The 16,754-nt window shown below is 39.0% G+C and overlaps 1 protein-coding gene across 1 annotated transcript in view; it reads right to left on the reverse strand.

Moving 5' to 3' along the window:
- CRACD (capping protein inhibiting regulator of actin dynamics) overlaps window positions 1–16,754 on the reverse strand; it is a 282,732-nt gene extending 265,978 nt beyond the window's left edge. Inside the window, exons 1-2 of the mRNA XM_040491488.1 lie at window positions 16,603–16,754; window positions 15,877–15,968 (exon numbers count right to left, since the gene is read on the reverse strand). The gene's annotated coding sequence lies outside the window, so the exon portion shown is untranslated. The remainder of the gene's footprint in view (window positions 1–15,876; window positions 15,969–16,602) is intronic.

The following is a 16,754-nucleotide window of genomic DNA, read 5'->3' on the forward strand; positions in this document are numbered from 1 at the left end:
GCTCAGGTCATGATCTAGCAGTTTGTGGGATTGAGCTCCCCTTCAGGCTTGCACTGACAACACAGAGACTTCCTGGGATTCTCTCCATCCTCTCTCTCTGCCCTCTCCTTTCTCTCTCTCTCAAAATAAATAAATAAATAAACATTTTTTAAAAATGGTATGTGGGAATGCAAGCTGGTGCAGCCATTCTGGAAAACAGTATGGAGGTTTCTCAAAAAACTAAAAGTAGAAGTACCCTATGATCCAGCAATGGCACTACTAGGTATTTATCCACGGGATACAGGTGTGCTGTTTCAAAGGGACACATGCACCCCCATGTTTATAGCAGCACTATCAACAATAGCCAAAGTATGGAAAGAGCCCAAATGTCCATCGATGGATGAATGGATAAAGAAGATGTGGTGTATATATATAATGCAGTACTACTCAGCAATGAAAAAGAATGAAATCTTGCCATTTGCAACTACGTGGATGGAAATGGAGGATATTATGCTAAGCAAAATTAGTCAGTCAGAGAAAGAACAAAAATCATGACTTCACTCCTACGAGGACTTTAAGAGACAAAACAGATGAACGTAAGGGAAGGGAAACAAAAATAATATAAAAACAGGGAGGGGGACAAAACAGAAGAGACTCATAAATATGGAGAACAAACTGAGGATTATTGGAGGGGTTGTGGGAGGGGGGATGGTCTAAATGGGTAAGGGGCACTAAGGAATCTACTCCTGAAATCATTATTGCACTATATGCTAACTAACTTGGATGTAAATTTTAAAAAATAAAAAACAAAATTAAAAACTAAAAAAAAAGAAAACCCCCCCAAAATGGTATGGTCACTGCAGAAAATTATATATGGCAGGACCTCAAAAAGTTAAACATAAAATTACCATATGATTCCAGCAATTTTACTGGCAGGTATATATGCAAAAGAATAGAAAGCAGCCACTCAAAAAGATACTTATTCAACAAAGTTCATGGCAGTATTATTCACAATTGCCAAAAGGCAGACAACCCAAATGTCCATTAATAGATGAATAAATTTTTTAAGATGTTATATACATACAATTTTATTCTGCCAAAAAAAGGAATAAGGTCTAATATATGCTACAACATGGATGAATCTTTCAAATATTACACTAAGTGAAGTAATCAGCTACAAAAGGACAGATATTGTGTGATTCCATTTATATGCAGAACCTATGACAGGCAAATTTCATAGAGACAGAAAGTAAAGTAGAGGTTACCAGGGGATGGGGGGAATGAGGAGGTACTGTTTAACAGGTCAAGAGTTTCTGTTTGGGATGATGAAAAAGTTCTGGAAATGAACAGTGGAGATGGTTGTGTGACATTCTCAGTGTACTTAATACTAATGAACTATACACTCCAAATGGTTAAAACGGTAAACTTATGTTATATATATTTTGCCATAATAAAAATACTTTTCGGGGCACCAGTGGCTCAGTGAATTAAGCATCTGATTTCAACTCAGGGTCATGATCTCATGGTTGTGAGATCAAGCCTCAAGTTGGGCTCCAAGCTGCTTGAGATTCTCTCTCTCTCTCTTTCTCTCTCTGTCCCTCCCTACTCCCATGTGCACACATGCTCACTCTCTCTCTCTCAAAATAAATAAACATTAAAAAAAAAATAAAACAGGGGTACCTCGGTGGCTCAGTCAGTTAAGCATCTGACTTCGGCTCAGGTCATGATCTCACAGTTTGTAAGAGCCCCACATCAGGCTCTCTGCTGTTAGCACAGAGCCCACTGCAGATCCTGTTTCCCTCTCTCTATGCCCCTTCCCCTCTTGTGCTCTCTCTCTCAAAAATAAACATTCATAAATAAAAAAATAATAAAATAAATATATTTTTAACCATTTGAGGGAAAAACCAAGAATACTGAAAATTCAAATATAATAATCAAATACTAGCATGACCTGGTTAGTACAGTGTCCAAACAGAATTCCCCTTTCTCTCTCCCTCCTCCCCTTCCTTCCTTCCTTCTTTCCTTTCTTTTTCAGGTCTTTCCTTCTTTCTCAGGTTTTACAGCAAATAACTAAACATTTTGAGGAAGACAGATGCATGAGGGAATTTTAATGAGAATTTCATTTTAAAAGGATAAATCATATTACAACAGAGACTGGCAGAATGAGGTAATCAATAGCAGGGATTATAAACAACCAGCAGGCAAAACCAAAACCCCAGAAGGTACTTCTATCTTCAGTAAAAGGGAAAATGAAGAAAGAACAAAAATACATGTGCAAGCCCCAAATTTTAAGTCCCTCAGTTCTAGGACAACCCCTTGTAACTATCTTAAAGGATAAGATGAGTTAAATAATTCAGGCAGAGCCAGTTTCACTGGCTGTGAACTACTAGGCAAGGAAACAAAGAAACATAGCCTGGATTCCATGCCAGCAAAGGTCAAGGATCACAACTTACACCATCTCTAAATGTACAGCCTACCACTCTAGCTTCCCAACGCTGCAGACACACTTTGTGGGAAATCAGTTTAAAACTCTCATGGTCCTCAATAGGTAGTTAAGTTCAGATTTCCCAACCTAATATCTCATAGAAAGAACAAGCCAGTTTCATCCATGTTCTTCTGCTGATTACTGCTCAACTATTTCACATCTCCAAGAAAAAGGTTATGGACAAAGAAAAATGTTTGCATTCTTTAGCCTTTCACTTGATTTGACAAGGATCATCTATAAACCAAACTTTAAGAAATCAGGATAGACCTAACTTACTAATGATTCTTTAAAAAAAATCATAATGTCACCGTTATGATTATAACTGGCAGAAATGGTCTCCTAAGATGCATTCCAGCTCTAATTAAAACAGGGCTGTCCCAGAGCTCCCACTTAATTTTAATTTATATTAAAATAACTCAGAAGAGCTATTCAATATATTGAACAACCACCTTAAATCCAGTTGGTTAAATGTTAGCATCTTCCCTTTCCATTAGCCATAAGTTTAAGATGGATAATGTGCTGAGGGAGAGAGGCAGCATCCAAATTACCAACACAAGTGGCCTTTTTTCAGGCCAAAGAAATTGTTTTCTAAAAATGAGATTATGCTATACTTAGTCACGCTATTTAAAAGATGGAGTGCTAAAAAGATTCTGTCCATCAATAACCATATCAGTGGAACTAATCAAAACTGTAAGAACAGCATCTAAAAACTGATTTTAATCAATGTTGAAGAGATTGAACTCCCACAGCTTTTCACTTAATTATACCGATGATCTGAAAGTTGGAAGAGATTCCAAATATTCTGACAGCTCTTCCACTTCATTCAGAGTTCTCTGGACTACTCTATGCAGAAACAGGACCACTGTTTCACTCCGCTCACTCAGCTTTACTTTTGTTAAAGCACTTACTACAACCTGACATTACATGATATAGTTACATGTTTACTAGTTACTACCCCTCTCCCACCAGAATATCACCTCCATAGCAAGAGGCCCTGTGTGTTTGCTCTTATATCCCACTGCATCAACAACAGCACTTGGCACAGACCAAGCCTTTAGTAACTACTGTATCTGTTTACTGACTGACTGAATAATTCTTGCCCAATAACCTTTTATTTTATACATGAGATAATTTGAGGCCCAGGGGAGTAAAATGACTTGTGCAAGGTCATTAGGCTAACTAGAAGGAAAGCCACACTTAGAACCAGGCCTCTCAAATCCCAGTCATCCTTCCAATGTCAATGCAATCATGCCACTCTGCTTTTGATGGCTCTCCATTGCCTTACAAAAAAAAAAAAAAAAAAAAAAAGTCAGCACTCCTTACCTTTTTCAAATCTCTCCAAATTTTGCCTGACCCACTTTTCTAGTGCTATTTCTGCCACTCCTTTTCACGCCATATGTTCCTGCTACCTCAGTATACCATGGCTTCCATGCTTACCTTTCCATCTCCTCCCCATCTATCCAAATTCTCCCCACCCTTCAAGACCCAGCTCAATTATCACTTCCTCTGTAAGCTTCCTCCTTATCTTTCTTTACCCTTTGTCACCAGAATATTCACTTCTTCTTCTCAGTTCCCATGGCATTTTGACCTATTGGAGCATACTTTACATTCTGCCTTGTCTTTCTTCTTTACTAGACTGTGAGTTCTTCATTTTTTAAAATATTTTTTTAATTTTATTTATTTTGAGAGAGAGTATGAACAGGGGAGGGGCAGAGAGAGAAGGAGAGAGAGAGATCCCAAGCAGGCTAAGGTTAAGTACGTGTAACCGACTAAGCCATCCAGGCACCCAGCGAGTTCTTCATTTTTATATTTACTAGCAACTCCATAGTGCCTGATATAAACAGCTGATCAAGGGGAAAAGGAAGGAATACAGGGGAGGTGTGCTACCCTTCTATGCTCAGTATGACTCCCAATGTAACAACACCCTCCCAGCATCCCAACTGGCTGCCCCAACAACAAAGGACAAAAGTTAGCTACGGTTAAAAAAGGGAGGTGACATTAAACAAGACAGCACATGGGAGTGCCTGGGTGTCTCAGTCAGTTGGGTGTCTGACTCTTGGTTTTAGCTCAGGTCATGATCTCATGGTTTGTGAGTTCGAGCCCCGTATTGGGCTCACACTGGCAGTGCAAAAGCCTGCTTGGAATTCTCTCCTCTTCTTTCTGCCCCTCCCATGCTCATGCACACATGTGCGCTGTACTCTATCAAATAAATAAATAAATAAAATAAACAAACAAACTTTAAAAAAATGACAGCACATGAAATCAGCTAGTGAAATGTAGAACACAAATTATATTACATTGTTCAGCAATAATGTAAAAAATGCTACCTTCTTTTCTTAAGTTAACTCTGCAACAAAGCTATTAATACTTTTGCATTCAAGTAATCTGCACTCCCCCAACCTTTGTTCTTTTCATGCTTTACCCATGGTGCCCAGCCCAGGGTGTGTATTCAAGGCATGTCTGCTGACTAAAGATAAACTGGGTTTCCAATGACTCAGGCGGGATGGGATGTGGGTGGTCATGGTGCTTGTAAAAATTAATGATAGGATACTTCATTTAGAATGAAGTAGAGGGACAGGAGGGGGGTGGGTACTTTTCACACCCAGCACTCAGGTCAATTTCAGACCCAAAGGGAAGTGGCACATTGCATGCAGGTGGATACTACCTTACTATCAAAGCTGGAGGAAGGAATGTTTCCTCCTCCCCCTCCCCAACACCCCAGCCACAGATGGGTAGTCACAATTCAGCCAATGAGAAGCCACTATACTTCCAACTCCCAGTTTACTCCAGTGGACTTTTACTTCATAATTGTCCCTCTCAACACGTCCCTTTCCTCTATGAAAGAGCAGTCCTCTGCTTTGTTCTCCAGTCTTGCCCATGGTACTGCCATAGCTTCCATGTCCCAGACTACAATTCTCTGCTATTGCCAAATAAACACATCCTTTGTTGGTAAAATAAATGGCAGTTTTATTTTTTAAGGTCAACTAATTTTTCACTAAACTTCATACCAGAAGGCACTGTTACTTATTTTGGCCTACTCAAAGGTAACCATTAACAGATTGCGATCTTGTTTTGTTTCTTTATATCTAGGATCAACCGGTTTTTTTTTTAACAGACAAAATGCATAGAAAGATGGTAACTGGGAAATATTTTTATAAGCCAACCCTCTGGAGGTAAACCTGTATCTTCTTTCAACCTCCACACCACCCCTACTAGCTAGTATGGATGATTAGATTAATTGAAATGTCAGGGGTTCCCTGACAGTCATTGTTCACTAGTTGTCATTAGGCCACTGATAACAAACTGATAGTGACTTAGAACTGTGTGGGCCAAAAAGAAAGACTAGACCTGAAGGTGCATAAAGTGAACATCTTTAGGATATTAATTTGAGCTGCCCATGCTGATCAAGAAACAAAAATCTTAACTAGAAATAATAAAGACAACAAATTTGGTCCTGAGGTTTTCTTCTTTTTTATCGTTGCCAATTAAAGACCAGTATGTTTGATTCATCACATCAATAAAAGAAAGGACAAGAACCATATGATTCTCTCAATAGATGCAGAGAAAGCATTTGACAAAATACTTTCTTGATAAAAACCCTCAAGAAAGTAGGGATAGAAGGAGCATACCTCGAGATCATAAAAGTCATATATGAATGACCCAACGCTAATATCATCCTCAATTGGGAAAAACTGAGAGATTTCCCACGAAAGTCAGGAACAAGACAGGGATGTCCACTCTCGCCACTGTTATTCAACATAGTATTGGAAGTCTTAGCCTCTGCAATCAGACAACACAAAGAAATAAAAGGCATCCAAATCGGCCAGGAGGAGGTCAAACTTTCACTCTTCGCAGATGACATGATACTCCATATGGAAAACCCAAAAGATTCCACCAAAAAACTGCTAGAATTGATTCATGAATTCAGCAAAGTTGCAGGATATAAAATCAACACACAGAAATTGTTTGCATTTCTATACACCAATAATGAATCAACAGAAAGAGAAATCAAGGAATCAAACCCATTTACAGTTGCACAAAAAAACATAAAATACCTAGGAATAAATCTAACCCAAGAGGTGAAAAATCTATACACTGAAAACTATAGAAAGCTTATGAAAGAAATTGAAGAAGACACAAAAAAAATGGAAAAAGATTCCATGCTCCTGGGTAGGAAGAACAAATATTGTTAAAATGCCAATACTACCCAAAGCAATCTACATATTCAACACAATCCTTATCAACATAACACCAGCATTCTTCACAGAGCTAGAACAAATAATCCTAAAATTTGTATGGAACCAGAAAAGACCCCAAATAGCCAAAGCAATCTTGAAAAAGAAAACCAAAGCAAGAGGCATCACAATCCCAGACTTCAAGCTATACTACAGAGCTGTAATCGTCAAGACAGTATGGTAGTGGCACATGAACAGACACTCAGATCAATGGAACAGAATAGAGAACCCAGAAATGGACCCACAAATGTATAGCCAACTAATCTTTGACAAAGCAGGAAAGAATATCCAATGGAATAAAGACAGTCTCTTCAGCAAGTGGTGCTGGGAAAACTGGACAGCGACATGCGGAAGAATGAACCTGGACCAGTTTCTTACACCATACACAAAAATAAACTCAAAATGGATGAAAGACCTCAATGTAAGACAGGAAGGCATCAAAATCCTCGAGGAGAAAGCAGGCAAAAACCTCTTTGATCTTGCCCGCAGCAATTTCTTACTCAACACGAGTCCGGAGGCAAGGGAAACAAAAGCAAAAATGAACTACTGGGACCTCATCAAAATAAAAAGCTTCTGCACAGCGAAGGAAACAATCAGCAAAACTAAAAGGCAGCTGACAGAATGGGAGAAGATATTTGCAAATGATATATCAGATAAAGGGTTAGTATCAAAAATCTACAAAGAACTGATCAAACTCAACACCCAAAAAACAAATAATCCAGTGAAGAAATGGGCAAGACATGAATAGACACTTCTCCAAAGAAGACATCCAAACAGCCAACCGACACATGAAAAAATGCTCAACATCACTCATCATCAGAGAAATACAAATCAAAACCACAATGATGGCTCACCTCACACCTGTCAGAATGGCTAACATGAACAACTCAGGCAACAATAGATGTTGGCGAGGATGCGGAGAAAGAGGATCTCTTTTGCATTGTTGGTAGCAATGCAAGTTGGTGCAGCCACTCTGGAAAACAGTATGGAGGTTCCTCAAAAAACTAAAAATAGAACTACCCTATGACCCAGCAACTGCACCACTAGGCATTTATCCACGGGATACAGGTGTGCTGTTTCAAAGGGACACATGCACCCCCATGTTTATAGCAGCACTGTCGACAATAGCCAAAGTATGGAAAGAGCCCAAATGTCCATCGATGGATGAATGGATGAAGAAGAAGTGGTATATATATACAATGGAGTATTACTCGGCAATCAAAAAGAGTGAAATCTTGCCATTTGCAACTACATGGATGGAAATGAAGGGTATTATGTTAAGTGAAATTAGTCAGTCAGAGAAAGAACAAAAATCATGACTTCACTCCTACGAGGACTTTAAGAGACAAAACAGATGAACGTAAGGGAAGGGAAACAAAAATAATATAAAAACAGGGAGGGGGACAAAACAGAAGAGACTCATAAATATGGAGAACAAACTGAGGGTTATTGGAGGGGTTGTGGGAGCGGGGGTGGTCTAAATGGGTAAGGGGACTAAGGAATCTACTCCTGAAATCATTATTGCACTATATGCTAACTTAGATGTAAATTTTAAAAGAAATTAAATTAAATTAAAAAAATGAGGAAGTCAGGAAGATTCAAAGCATGATAAGGATTCAACATACCATTGGTGACTTGAAGATGTGTGGGTGTGGGGAAGGCACATGATGAAGACTCTCTAGAAGCTGAGAAAGGCCCTGAATGACAGCCAACAAAGAAACAGGAACCTCAGTACCACAACTAGTAGAACTAGATTCTACCAGAAATGTGAATGAGCTTGGAAGTATATTATTCCCTAGACTCTCCATCTAAGAGCCCAAAGTGGCTAATATCATCATTTTTGGCTTTGTGAGGCGCTAGCAGCTAATCCAATTGAGCCTGCTCAGACATCTAACTTACAGAACTCTGATAATAAATGAGTGCTGTTTTAAGTTTGAAAAAAAAAAAAAAAAGACAAATATGTTCATAAAACTGACAAGAAACCCACATTCTTGGGCCATGGCTTTGTACCAGCCAACTCTGGCTACTTCTTCCTCAACTGGAACATCAGGAGCTTTCAGGGTTAGAAGAGAAAAACTAACACCTCATAGCTATTTCTTCAAAACACAGGCTAAGTAAGCACTCTCTCTTCATTTTAGCTCTTTTCCTCCCCAAAAGTATACAGCCTGAAAATCTTGCTGCTTTGCCCATCAAGGTTTATTCCACACTATCTGAAATTTTTGTAATAAGTACATTTTTTTTAAATTTTTTTTTTCAACGTTTATTTATTTTTGGGACAGAGAGAGTCAGAGCATGAACGGGGGAGGGGCAGAGAGAGAGGGAGACCCAGAATCGGAAACAGGCTCCAGGCTCTGAGCCATCAGCCCAGAGCCTGACGCGGGGCTCGAACTCACGGACCGCGAGATCGTGACCTGGCTGAAGTCGGACGCTTAACCGACTGCGCCACCCAAGCGCCCCTGTAATAAGTACATTTTAAAAGGCCTTTTTAATGAGCACCGTCTTATTTATCTGAGTTACAATGGTTAATGTCTAATATCTTAATGTGTTTTTCTCAGAAGTAAATAAAGCTATAAGGCCTCTGGCCTATAGAGGAAGCTAAAACTGAATCTAAAAATCAACATTATAAGCAAAACAAACTATCCCTCCTATGTATGTATGCGCGTGCATACAATCGCACACAAATTGGCATTAACACCTAATATATAATGACTCAAGAACAGATCTTGCAACTTAATGATAATTGCAAGCACTAAATGGTCCTCTAACAGTTCAAAGAGCTCCATCTTCCAGAGCACCTAACCTATTAGCAAGAAGAGATTACAGACAACGGAAAGAACTCAGCTCAGTTACTTAACCTCTGAACCTTAGCCTTCTCATCTGTAAAATGAGGGGCTGGTCTAGAACAGTGTTGAGCAGTAGAATGCAAGCCACAAATGTGAACTGGATATATACTTTTTAATTTTCTAGTAGGCACATTTAAAAAAGCAAAAAGAAACAGGTAGAATTAATTTTAATAATGTTTTATTCAATCTAACATAGCTAAAACTTTCCTTCAACATATAATCAACATTTTGAAAGTATTAATGATGTATTTTACATTCATTTTTCATACCAAGTATTTGAAACCTACCCCGCATCTCAATTTGGACAAGCCACATTTCAAAGGCTCAACAGCCACATGGGACCAGTGGCACCATATGAGACAGCACAAATCTAGATGATCTTTGAATTCCTCTCAATACTGGACGTAATTTTAACAAAGGGGAGAAGAGATGTATACATCAAAGTAGACTTAGAAAAACTGTAAGTTTTTAAATTCAGTGAAGTTGGATCTGTAAACAACTGAGTAGGTGGTGTGATCTACTACTTGCAGACTTAACCTGTTCACGTTACCATAGCCACCATCCTACAAACCTACAGAGAGATTAAGCACATTCAGGACAGCATACAACTGCTTAATGAATGAGACTTCTAGAAAATCCTAACTACGAAAAAACAACTGTTAAAATGAGACTTCAACAGAAACAACAAAAGAAATATAACTGACAACCATGTTATCTTCCACATATTAAGATAATGCTATGAAACACAATTTGCACATGCTTTTGGAATTATTTCTCTAATTACTCAACATCCACTGTTCTAGAAAGAGTCACGCTGCTCCTCTCACACTGCCTTGCTTATTAGTCCCTTTGTGATCAATGATCTGCCTTCGCCAGATGGCCAGTCTGGGTTAAGACTACAATATGAGATCAGAGAACAAAGCAAAGCTAACTGGCCTTCCCAGGAACTGAACCTGTGACCCTGACCTCATTATCTCTAGAAAATAGTTAACCCCTCACAAACGTGCCTGGGCAGCTGCATCATAAATAGTGCCAACAAAGTCCACTGCGGCGTCTGTCACAATACTCTGGTAGAGAAAAAGTCACTCTAAATTTATGAAGAACTTTGCAAAATGAAGAAAATCCTGCATGCTTCCTTTAAAGTAGTCTGGAGTTCAGCAGCAGTGTCTTACTAGCTCTGCTGGATCAGTCACGAGCTTCCCTGAGAACATCAGCTGCGGCCCCCACCTAAGACCACACATGGCTTTATCAAGGAGGTTCAGTTGTACTGATGTTTCCTCTCCCAAAATCAGTGAGCATGTCCTTTCCTTTCTATGTCTCCTATGTGAGGAAACCATGGGTTAACAACTATATACAAGAATTTTCACAGATTATTTATTGAATCCAACTTATCTCAGATTTAAATAATAACCAAATTTCTCTATTGCATCCCCTCCTTGCCTGCTCCCCTTTCCCTCTTAGTGCCAGCCAATCCCTCACCAGGTGAGTGGGGTGAGGCCAGTGGACTTCTGGGTGGATTGTTCTTACCTTCCCTGGTAAAAGCCCAACACCTTTTTAGTAAATTGTCCTTCCTTTCTTGTTATTGAGAATAATAACTCTTAGCAGCTGCTTCTTGCTCTTAAATTCTAACAACCTGTCTCTAACGAGCTCAGTACTTACTTCTGATTTAAATATTTCCCTGAAGTGTTTCAGGGATGCTGTTTCTGTATCTTTTCCTTAAACATTTAATATTTAACACAGTACCAGTTTCAGAGGCAAGTTTATCGAAATTTCCACTTAAGCTTCATAGTAGGCTTTTGAAAAATTCTACAAACATCTGGAAGAGCCGGTGAAGATTTTTAAATCTGACTGAAAATATTCATTGTCACATTTCAAATGGAATCACCTTTCCACATGCAAACTTACTAGAATATAAAAGCTATGACATATGGTTGGGCTATTTGGCTTCTTAAATGTTTCTGATAACATGTCTCCAGAAGACATTCAACATCTCTTAAAGGTTTTTTCTCCATTTATTTCCACAAAGTTACTTCAGAATTTTTTTAATTTATGGATTAAGAGTCTATAATCCTGCACTTCTCATACATCTGTGGAAATCACACATATATGTAAATCTAATATATGCATATGTATCTGCCTCAAAGCTACTAGTATAAATAAACATCTAAGTTGATTTTGCTCTTCTTATCGCCAAGGATTTTCACATCAAGAATAATAGTACTATCAAAATGTTGTACACCTAAAACTAATAACATCGTATGTCAATTATACTTAAAAAACAAAAACAAAAACAAAAACATAGAACAGTGCAAAATATAATGGTAACCAAGTTTAGTATCGAATTACAACAACCATTCAATAGCTGGAATGTTTCTTGATGCTCACAGAAACTATACCAATTCACTGAAGGGTCAAGTGTTAGACAATAGGAATAACTTAATAAATTAAACATAAGACATAAGCTTACTAAATATGGACACATTTCATTAGGGGAAAAACCATTTCTTGAGGGCTAACCTAAGGATGAAATCTGATACTGAACAATAAATAAAATAATATATTCACTTTTATCTCATCTTAACAGAAAATGAAGACTGAGGAACAGAAATGTATGGATTTTCAAACCACATAAATAAACCATGAAACTGCTGTTCTTTGTCTAATATATCAACATGATCTACACAAACTCTGATTTTAAAATTAACAGATCTGAATAGACTAACATCAATTCAACAAATAAACTATTTAAACATACAGTTAAAAGTTTAAAGCTCCATGTACACGGACACTAAAACGCAAAAGGAACATAATTTTATATACCTTTAAGTACCTGGTAGTCATCTTATTTATAAAAGACACTCCCACATGTCAACAGCAGTAGGCAAACCAGACCCTACAAGAGTCTGAATCTGTAAGATGTAAATGTGAAAGAAATAGTGAAATCTGCTTTTCTATTGTCATTTAAAATCATCTATTCGTAAATTCTCAGTATTACTTATAAAACATATTCCCTTATGGCATTCTTTCTTTCTGACAATATTTTTAAAAGAGGAAATTTCCAGAAATAAAATAAAATACTGCTAAAAATTAAGAAGCACTTGCAAAGAACTAAAATAAAAAAAAATTAATAGGGCATTTAGTTGTGCTTCCTTTCAAGTACTTTACAAAATAAATACTTTAACTGCCCAGTGATTTTGAGACAAATCAATATACTATAAAATACTCTTGCAGCTCTTGTCTTCATTCTGTGCCTTAACAAAAGCTGGCATTCATTCGTAATGAAGTCTTTTTATAGTTACACAGCTATTTCATGTCTCTTTTGAAGACATATTAAACCTTTGGGTGCTCAATAAAACTGACCAATTAATTGACTTTATCGTAAAAACCTGAGAAGCTATTCCCAAATATTTACATCAAAGAGCAGACAAAGTCAAAATGAATTACTAGTCTATCCAATGTTTTCTTACTTAAGTTGAAAATTTTCTTCAAGTGGGTCCTTTCAAAGGAAACCACAAAAGATGTACCACAAGGGGTAAATTCTCGATACTGACATTCAAATTTACATAAAAGGAATGATGTATCTACAGAAACCATTGTGACATATCAGAACAGAGTGTGAGGGGCAAGGCAGCAGAGAACTTTGGGGTCAAACAGAACTCAGTGTGAATTCTTGCTTCATCTCTACTAACCTTATGACCTTGGGCAAGTTAATAAAACCTCTCTGAGTCTTAATCTCAATTATCAAATGGAAACACAAGGCCAAATTACAGGCTGCTCTGAGCACTAAATTAGATAACATATATAAATAGACTGCTTACCACAGTACCTAAATCATAATAAATACTCAATAAATAAATGCAATTACTAAGAAATGTTTAAGAATCTATTTTCAGTGTAATTTAATATTCAAATTCCAACTGATGTAAATTATTAAAAGGAAAAATACAAAGATTCATTAGCAGATTTTTCTTTCATTTAACCTGATCATCCATTACGTTAGTGCTTTTCAAACTGCAGGTCCTAGCCCATTAATGGAATCTGAAATCATTTAGTGGTTCTTAACTAGCATCTTTAAATAAGATAGAATAAAAATATAAGAATGCATTGCACATCAGAAGTCTAAGCATTGATTCATGACGTCCTTTAAACATACTTGTAATGTGTTTGTATACTAGATGGCAATATAAAATTCACCTCTTACTGTACAAAAAACATTAAAATCCACTGCTTTATAATGAAAATAAAAATAATTAGTTGACGCTGAATGCTTCGTGTGTTCTAGACCTTGTGCTAAACACATACATGATTTCATGCGATCCTTCCAAAAACCCAATAAGGTAGGTACTATTACTTCCACCATTCTACAGATGAGGAAACTGAGACTTAGAGACATTAAGTCACTTGCCAAAGATGCAGTGCTATTAACTGGTAAATCGAGGGTTCAAATTTAGTCACCTGACTCTAGAACCTTCAGTAAGTACTAGGTTGTAAAACATAGGTTTTCCTAATATAAAAGTTATTCAAAAAGTAGATTTTTTCATGAAGCCTAATTTGATAGTGATTTTCTGGAGTACAGTATATCCTGAAAAAGGCAGTGTGACTCAGAGGTGAAAACACTAGGCATGAGATCCAGCTTCTGTCCCTGGCATTGCTGCTTCAGTGGCAAGGAGTTGGCAAGTCATTTAATCTCGCTGTGTCTGGATTTCCTCACCTACAAAACGGAATGATAATATCTGGCCTGCCTCCCCATAGGCCACTGTGAGAAAGTATATGTACATACAACAAGTGAAATACTCTATTGTGCTACTCAGTTATCTGAGATGATCACTGATACCACCCAAGGGGCCTCATTCTTCATGGAAACATACATCAAATATGATCAAAAAAGGAAGGTCACCAGGCTTTTATAAACTGTATGTGGAAACATTCTGCACAGTTTTGACACATAGCAAGCCTTCAGTAACTGTTCATTAAACTGAAAGAACTAATTCAATCTGTATACATATTTTATCCATTTGTATTTTAGTTTTCATCGATTCATTCTTTCCATAACTATTTAAGTTTATTTATTGAGAGACAGAGACAGCACGAGCAGGGAATGGGCACAGAGAGAGGGAGAGAGAGAATCCCAAGCAGGTTCCACATCTTCAGCGTGGAGCCCAACCTGCGGCTCGAACCCACGAACTGTGAGATCATGACCTGAGCTGAAACCAAGAGCTGGCTGTTTAACCAACTGAGCCACACAGGCACCCCTCTTTCCATAACTATTTATTGAACACCTACTCTATGCCAAATTCGAAATGTGGACTACAAACAAAGACTATAAACCGTCCCTTGCACTGGAGAATTTCACATTAATTTCAATTAATTTTTGTAAAATACAATTTCTTCATCTAGCAATAATAATGGCTCATAGTTATTATAGTGCTTGATAGTTTAGAAAGAATTATGTGGTAGCTTTTGTTTCCTGCACCAACTGCCTAAGTATTTACTGACTCCAAATTCAGTGCTAAGTACGGTCTTTAGAGTGAAAGTTTCTCGATGTCAGAAGTGACCATAAAAATAAGCTTTTGAAGAAAATACATTTTAATACGGGAAAGGGGCAATCTAGTAGCATGATTTTTCTTTCCTTCACATTTCAGAGTTGAAGTAATCTATAGTGCAAACATATCACCTACAGAAGATGCATTTTTCAAAATGTATCTTTAAAAACTGTGGCTTTGAAATTTCTTCTACAATTTTCTGTTGAATATATTGAACCAGGATTCAGTTTCCTCATAGAATAAAGGAAGCAATAGTGTAGGTGTGTTTCCTTTGTTGACATTTTAAAATTACTCAAAATTGTTGTATTTAGATTTCAAAGTCACATACAATACCAAATAATTGTTAGCCATTTTATACACAATTTAACAACTAGGATAGGTAATTTTTACAGGTGAACACCAATTTACTGACAACTTAATGAACTGAAATTTGCTACACAGTATTTACTAAGACCCGTTTACTAAAATTGCCTTATTCTTTGTATTCTAACCACTCCCTCTTCATCACCACCACCCCCAACATACTCACACTCCCTCACCTACACCAGATCAGTTTCTGGGCCATTATTCGTAAAACCATATTAAAATTTCACAACACATGGTCCTAGTTACTAGGTTCCCCCCCACCCCCCTCCACCTGAGCCAATGTGTCTTTATATACACATTCTCTCTGAAAATCCAGAATTCAGACAATATTACGATGCCTCTTTTCTGAGAACAACAAACATAAAATGTAAACGTTTGCCTTTCTGTTTACTGATAACCATGAATAAAACCCATACCCCACCTACCGTATCCGTAGGGTTAGGAGGTCCAATCTCACCACTACAGAGCTCTGCAAGAAATGACGGTTACAGGACCAGGAAAACCATCTCAAGAACGCCTGGAAGAAGATAAGGAAAACACATTTTACACCACTGGCACTGTGCAGTCTCCCGGCTCCAGCCCTTGGTAAACAGGGAGAACCTTTGTCTTGCCTCAGCCATCAAACTGGTGGCTCATCAGAATTGGGGCAACAAGAGTTTGTGCGAAATGGCTTGGCAGAGGTTAAACAAAGCAATGCAGCTCCGGCGTGGGGAGAGGGCTGAGCACGGTCAGCGTCCGAGATCGCAGACGGCGAGGTCTCGCTGTACCCCCTTCGCAGCTGGGACCCGACCCTGGGACCCCGGGACCCCGGGATAGGATGCCGCGGCGCGGGAAGGAGAGAGGGAATCAGAAGGTCCCACGCTCTCGGCAAGTTCCCGGGGCGCAGCCCGTCCGCAGGTTCCCTCGCGTGAGATCCAAAGCGGCGCACACCCTGCGCCGGTTCCTCGGGGAGGGTCCGCATCGTACACGCGGGGACACCGCCCCAAATTCCACCGGCCGGCCACACCGAGCCCACGCCCCCAGGGCAAGGGCAAGGTCGGGAATCTCGGGGCGTCGCGGGGGTGCAGCCCGGGGGGTCGCGAGTGCAGGGGGAGAAGCCCGCCCGCTGCCCCCATTGTCTGGCTCTGGCCGCGGGCCGACAGGGCGCTCACCTGAGTCCCCGCCTGGCTCCGTGGCTGGCAGAGCGATTGGACGGCGACCGGCGGTTCCGCGCGGGCGGCGGACGCGACCCAGCCAGCGGCTGCCCCGCAGCACGGGCAGCCTCCGCAGCAGCACCAGCAGCGCACCCGCCCCTCAGGCGGCC

This window comes from Herpailurus yagouaroundi, unplaced genomic scaffold (genome assembly GCF_014898765.1).
Source record: "Herpailurus yagouaroundi ecotype Mexico unplaced genomic scaffold, PumYag 28, whole genome shotgun sequence".
Classification (NCBI taxonomy): Eukaryota; Metazoa; Chordata; class Mammalia; order Carnivora; family Felidae; genus Herpailurus; species Herpailurus yagouaroundi.